Here is a 5,351-nt window from a genome sequence, read left to right as displayed (position 1 = left end):
AACGTTAGAAGAGAAGTCGCGTCAGTATACAGCATTTACTGTTCCTAACCGCCCTCTTTACCAATACAAAGTCATGCCATTTGGTCACGCACCTCAGACATTATGCCGTCTAATGGATCATGTCATACCAGACAATCTTCACAACCGAGATTTTGTATATCTTGATGATTAGTCCATTCCGAAGATTTTACTTCGTACTTCGATCTTTTGCAAGAATAAGCACTCTATTTACGGAAGGCCAATATAACCATGACAGAGATGGTGTACAAATTATGTTAATCCTAAGCTCCAGTATTCTTCCTTTACGGATGGTCCCGGTAGATAGGCTTCACGAAGATGGTTGATCCCCTGGTCCTGGTCTTACCCAGGCGGAATGACTTCTTACGTAGTGTAACGAACTGATTTTGTTTGTCTGCTCGCTACGGAATACGTGCGGCTAGCTCAGTAGAGTTTGTGCGTTCGTCCCACCAAATTTATAGAATAACGTGAGCCCCTGGTTACCAGTAATAACACTCGCAGTTTCGTTCTCGGGTCTTTATTTGAGCTCAGTTTATAATGTACTTCAATTGTCCGGACGCCTCTGCTCTCTCGTCGTAGCGTCGGACCTTTGCCTGGTATTGCCGCTGACGCGCGAGAAGGAAGGTCGAGGGCTTAGGGAAGCGTCACCGTTCCCAGACTAGGGTAATCAATTGGTGGGCTCTCAAAGGCATACACCTCGCTAGCCACAACCTCTTATCCCTTGCTCTGTCCCGGCCGGTCCCGCCAGACGCTTGTTCAGTTCCTTCCGACGCACCGCGCTATCGCCCGGATACGCCACAGTCCCTGTAGCAAGACGCCCAGTGAAAGACGAACGTTCCACCCTACCTTTTCTCTTCTGCCGGTGCGGTCGGACCTGGATGTCCTGCTCGGCGTCCTGGTTCCACTGTCTTACCGCTTTCGTCGTCCTGGGTGGCGCGGACCTTCGTTGTTGGGCGCTGACTCACGGAAGCTCACGGCTGTGATCCCCAAGGCAAACGCCTGTGGAACAGCAACGCGTCAACCCCACGTTTGGTTCGGACTGGTGGCGCCGGTACCTCGCCTGCTTGGATTGCACGGACACACCAGGCTATCGCCTGGTTCAAGCACGCGATCTCCTACACAGTCCACCGGGTCTACACCACAATCCCTGCCGCTTCCTCGGGTGCCCGCTTAGGGGTGGCCTCTCCTGTTGTTTGCCTCCTGGCTACTCGTGCTTCGTCGTTTGGACCTCAGCTACCTGCGTTTTAGTTCGGAGACCTTCTCGTCCCGAACGTCTTGACGTAGCGATCTTGCTCGTTGGTTACTATCACGGTCGTAGCTCCTCTGCTGATTTCGTTCTAACGTTGTTGATTTGTACACTTGCTTTCCTTGACTGTCGGTCCTGCTTCCAGCGCTCGACCTGTTTATATAGGCCTCCTCTAACGGCTTATCCCTTTGGTCTCCAGTCTCCGGATCCAAAGTCCATGATTTTACCGTTGGCCCGGTCCAAAGTTTAAAATCCGGCCCTGCGGTAACCGCGGAATACTCTTGGGATTCCGTCAACGCTCACAGCTCCGTCTCGAGTTCCACAGCGCCGATCTCTTTTGAGTATATTCCTCGTTCTTAATTTCAAACTTTGCCGCTCATTCGTACTTCCGTGATGCTTCTTCGTTCTACGCTCTTCTTCCCGCCTTCCACATTTTCGTCTTCTCGTCATCTGATCACACCATTCGCCGTTGATCGATTGTTACCGATAGATCCCGATAACTCCCGTTGGGGCGGCATTGCCACTTGGTGACCCTGGTATTTCCGTAGTGTGACCCGTCATGTGCTGCTTTTTCCGATGTTTTTGCCCATCGATTGACACTATCGAGTGCCGATCGACCGCCTTGTGATCGAGGTGCCCCCTTCCCTAAGAACATGGTGACTCCGCAAATGCTGACAACAGAAGGAATTTTAGGTAAGTTATCCTCTTTGAAATTTCCCTTTTCCCTGCCTTTATTCCACTTTCTCTTGGCAGCTTAGGACTCTCTTCGGGATTTCACCTTCGGCATACACGTGAGTGCCCTATTTTGGTTTTATATATATATTTTTCTTCTCTTGTGTTTGCGCATGCTGACCTTTTGCTTTTCCTTGCTTTAGATGGCATCGACATGGACCCCTTTTCTGGAGGCGGACCAGCACTTGCGGAAGGACTCTCTTTCCGGCCGCCCTTCGACCCACACGTGAGTTCCTGCCTGTGCTTTTCGTTTCTTTCACGTGCCCACTAACATTTACTCCTCTTCTCTTCCAGATTTCGCCCACATGAAATTCTTTTGATATAATGTGAATCTGAATCTGCATATACCTGAATATATCCTATGTTTTGTGCGCGTTCGTGTGATCCGTCCTTTTAAATAATGTGCTACGTGTTTTTGTGTTTGCGTTTCTTATTATTTTGTTTATTATTTTTAACTCCGGGCGGGATCAGCTACCTGGACATCGTTTACCAACCCAAACAATCGGATCCCAGTCGCCGCTACCCTTACTCGGAACCTTTCGTTTCCGCGGTGCAGGACCACGCACCGGCGGCTACCTCGGCGCTTGGCGTCCCGGATCACCGGCTCATTCACGATTCCCGCGGGCCATTCCGCCTCCGGAATCGGAGCCCATCGCTGGACCTCTGATGTAGACGCCGTCCGCACCCAGGACGGCCGGGATGCGAGGACACCCACCGCTGGAGCGGATGACTGACGCTGGAGTCCAGTCCTTGGGTGATGGTCACACCCATGGCCCCTTCTCCAGCTCGGCCGCAGTATCCGGAGTTGGCGGAGCCCAACCGCCATGTACCGGCGCCTCTTCTTTTTTGGGCACTTCGGGGCCAACCGGCCAGGGGGGTCCTTGTTTTCCACGGGGTCCTGGGGTTCCGGGTGGGTTGGTGGAGCCGTGGGTGGACGGGCGGTCGGCACCGGGTTGGGTGGGGGGCTGGGTGGCCAGTGCCGTGGCCGGGGCGTAGGTGGGATCCTCGCCGACGCTATGGGTGACGGGGGTGGGGACGGCTCCGGGGTCTCTTCCTTCATCACTTCCTCCGAGTGTATGTACCGCGGAGTGGCGGGTACCTCTCTCCCTTTGCAACCGGCTTCTCCCTCCTCGTGCCAGGCGACCAGCTCCTATGCCGCGCACTCCTCCTCCTCTGCCCTTTCGAACTCCTGGAGCCACCTTCTCTCCTCCTCCTCCTTGGTCCTCGACCTCTGCAGGACTTCGTGCATGGCCGCCATGGCTGCCCGCTGCTGCATGCGGACGCGCGTTGCCTTGGCGGCCTCGCACTCCTCCCTCGCTGCCATCCGTTCCGGATGCGGGGCTCCCATGGCCACCACTCGGTCGGCCTCCAGTCTCCGCATCTTCACGAGGGCGTTTGCCATAGCTGCTGACGTCCCCCCGCTTCCTCTAGGGTTCTGCCTCGCCTCCTCGAACACAGGCGCGGTCCCCGGAAGGATCCGGTTTTTGGCTCCGCTCCTGGCCCTCTTCATCCGCTAGGTCCTCATCTCTTTCTTCGGGTCCTCCTCCCACTCCAGCTCGCTTTCGTCCGACGTGACTACTCTCCCCGTGGTCCTCTCCCCGATCGTCCTCGGCACCACGCCTCGGAGCTTGGGTGACCGAGGGTTAGGCATACGCCTACCCCCCGACCGTCCTTGCCCCTCGACGGGTCCTTCGACCCTCTGACCCTTGTGTGGTGCATTTCGGCAGTTGCGCTCATCTTTTAATTGTCGAACTTCTTGTGACTTAAGCCCTTCGCTCGGCTCTCCATTACACCTCGGTTTCGCCGCTCCCTTTTAGACCTTTACCGTTATGTCCCACGGCGGCCTACGTCGGCGTCGATCTCTTCCCACCTTCTATCTGCTCTCTGGTATTGGTGCTTCGGGCCCGGCCTTTAGTCTGACTTTGTCGGTCTCCGACTCCAGACGCTCGTTCTTACGGTACTGTTTCCTTGACTCTCGTACCGTCTCTCCTCTTTCTTCTGGACATTCAACGAGCTTATTGCCCGGTTGCATAGCCTCTTTGTCTTTCAGTCCTGGACCCGTAGTCTGTTTCTTCCTTCGTGGGTTTTTTCCTTCAGAGTCGGATCGGGTCCCCCTTTCCGGTGGTGGGCTGTTGACCCAGCTGGGCCCATCCTTCTATTCCATTCTTCCCCTCTGTCCCGCTTCCGTCGGGAATGTTCATTGTTGCTCTGGTTCGCTCGTGGCCTGCCTTCGTTGACTCTCGCCTTGGCCTGACGCTAGAACGGTTGTTGGCCTCGCAGTCTTCACCCGTTGACTCTCGCCCTGGCCTGACGCTAGAACGGTTGGCGACCCTCGTCTGTTCTCAGGTTCCGTTGTTCTTCCGCTTCCCGCCGTTAGTTGACTTATTATCCCCTGGTTTGGTTGTTGAGGCAATATTCTGGTCCGCTCGTGGTCTGCATCCGTTGACTCTCGCCTTGGCCTGACGCTAAAACGGTTGTCGGACTCGCTGTCTGTCCCGTTGACTCTCGTCTTTTCGAGCCTCGTCCGCTCTCAGGTACTGTCATCTTTAGGCTGCCGCTCCTCTTTTCTTTTTTTTCCTGACCCTACTCTTCCCTGGTGATGGTTGTGTGGGCAATACCCTGGTCTGCTCGCGGTCCGCATCCGTTGACTCTCGCCTCGGCCTGACGCTAGAACGGCTGCCGAGCCCAGTCCGTTCTCAGGTGTTGTCATCTTCTCTTGCATGCCTTCCCTGCTTCCTTCTGACGGATCCGACTCCACGTTCTTGTCCCCATTCTCCTCCTGATCCTGCTGTTTTAGGTCGCTGACATGTACCGTGCGTTCCTTTTTGTTCGTCCGGTGGCGAATCTTACTATCACTGGCGATATGAAATCGACAATTTGATACGGTCCATCGAACCTCGGAGCTAGTTTGGCCGCAAACCCTTCAGCCTGCGCACAATCTCGAAGACCTCTCTCATCTTCTCAGCGTTTCCTTCCGGTGACTCTGGTTGCCTTCCCGTACCTAGCGTTTCTCTGTCATAGAGTGTGTTCGGTAGTCTTGGCTCGCGGCCCTGTGTCAAAAATGCCGGTGAGTAACCTGTGAAATCTGAAACACTGGAATTCACCGCCAGCATGATTTCGGGCCACCTTTCATCCCAATTCCTCTGGTTCTGTCCGGCAAACTGCGCTATCATTGTCTCCACTGTTTGCTCTCTCTGTCGGATTCTCCTGTGGGGTATACGGTGCCGTTAACTGCTGCTTTATCCCCATGTCGTTGAGGAACTTCTTAAAAGCCCGGCTCGTGAACTGCACGCCTGCATCACCACCTTCGGTACTCCAAATCGTGAGACTATGCGTTCCCTGAACGCTTTCTGCA

The 5,351-nt window shown here is 54.8% G+C and overlaps 1 long non-coding RNA gene across 1 annotated transcript; it reads left to right on the top strand.

Annotated features, from left to right (window-relative positions):
* Positions 1-1,092: 1,092 nt before the first annotated feature.
* Positions 1,093-2,412, top strand: LOC26534474. Its single transcript, XR_005561033.1, has 4 exons — positions 1,093-1,957; positions 2,018-2,055; positions 2,140-2,222; positions 2,291-2,412. It is a non-coding gene; the product is annotated as an uncharacterized LOC26534474 (long non-coding RNA).
* The last annotated feature ends 2,939 nt before the right edge of the window (positions 2,413-5,351 follow it).

Source organism: Drosophila yakuba, chromosome 3L (genome assembly GCF_016746365.2).
Source record: "Drosophila yakuba strain Tai18E2 chromosome 3L, Prin_Dyak_Tai18E2_2.1, whole genome shotgun sequence".
Lineage (NCBI taxonomy): Eukaryota > Metazoa > Arthropoda > Insecta > Diptera > Drosophilidae > Drosophila > Drosophila yakuba.
This window is presented reverse-complemented; position numbering and strand designations above follow the sequence as displayed.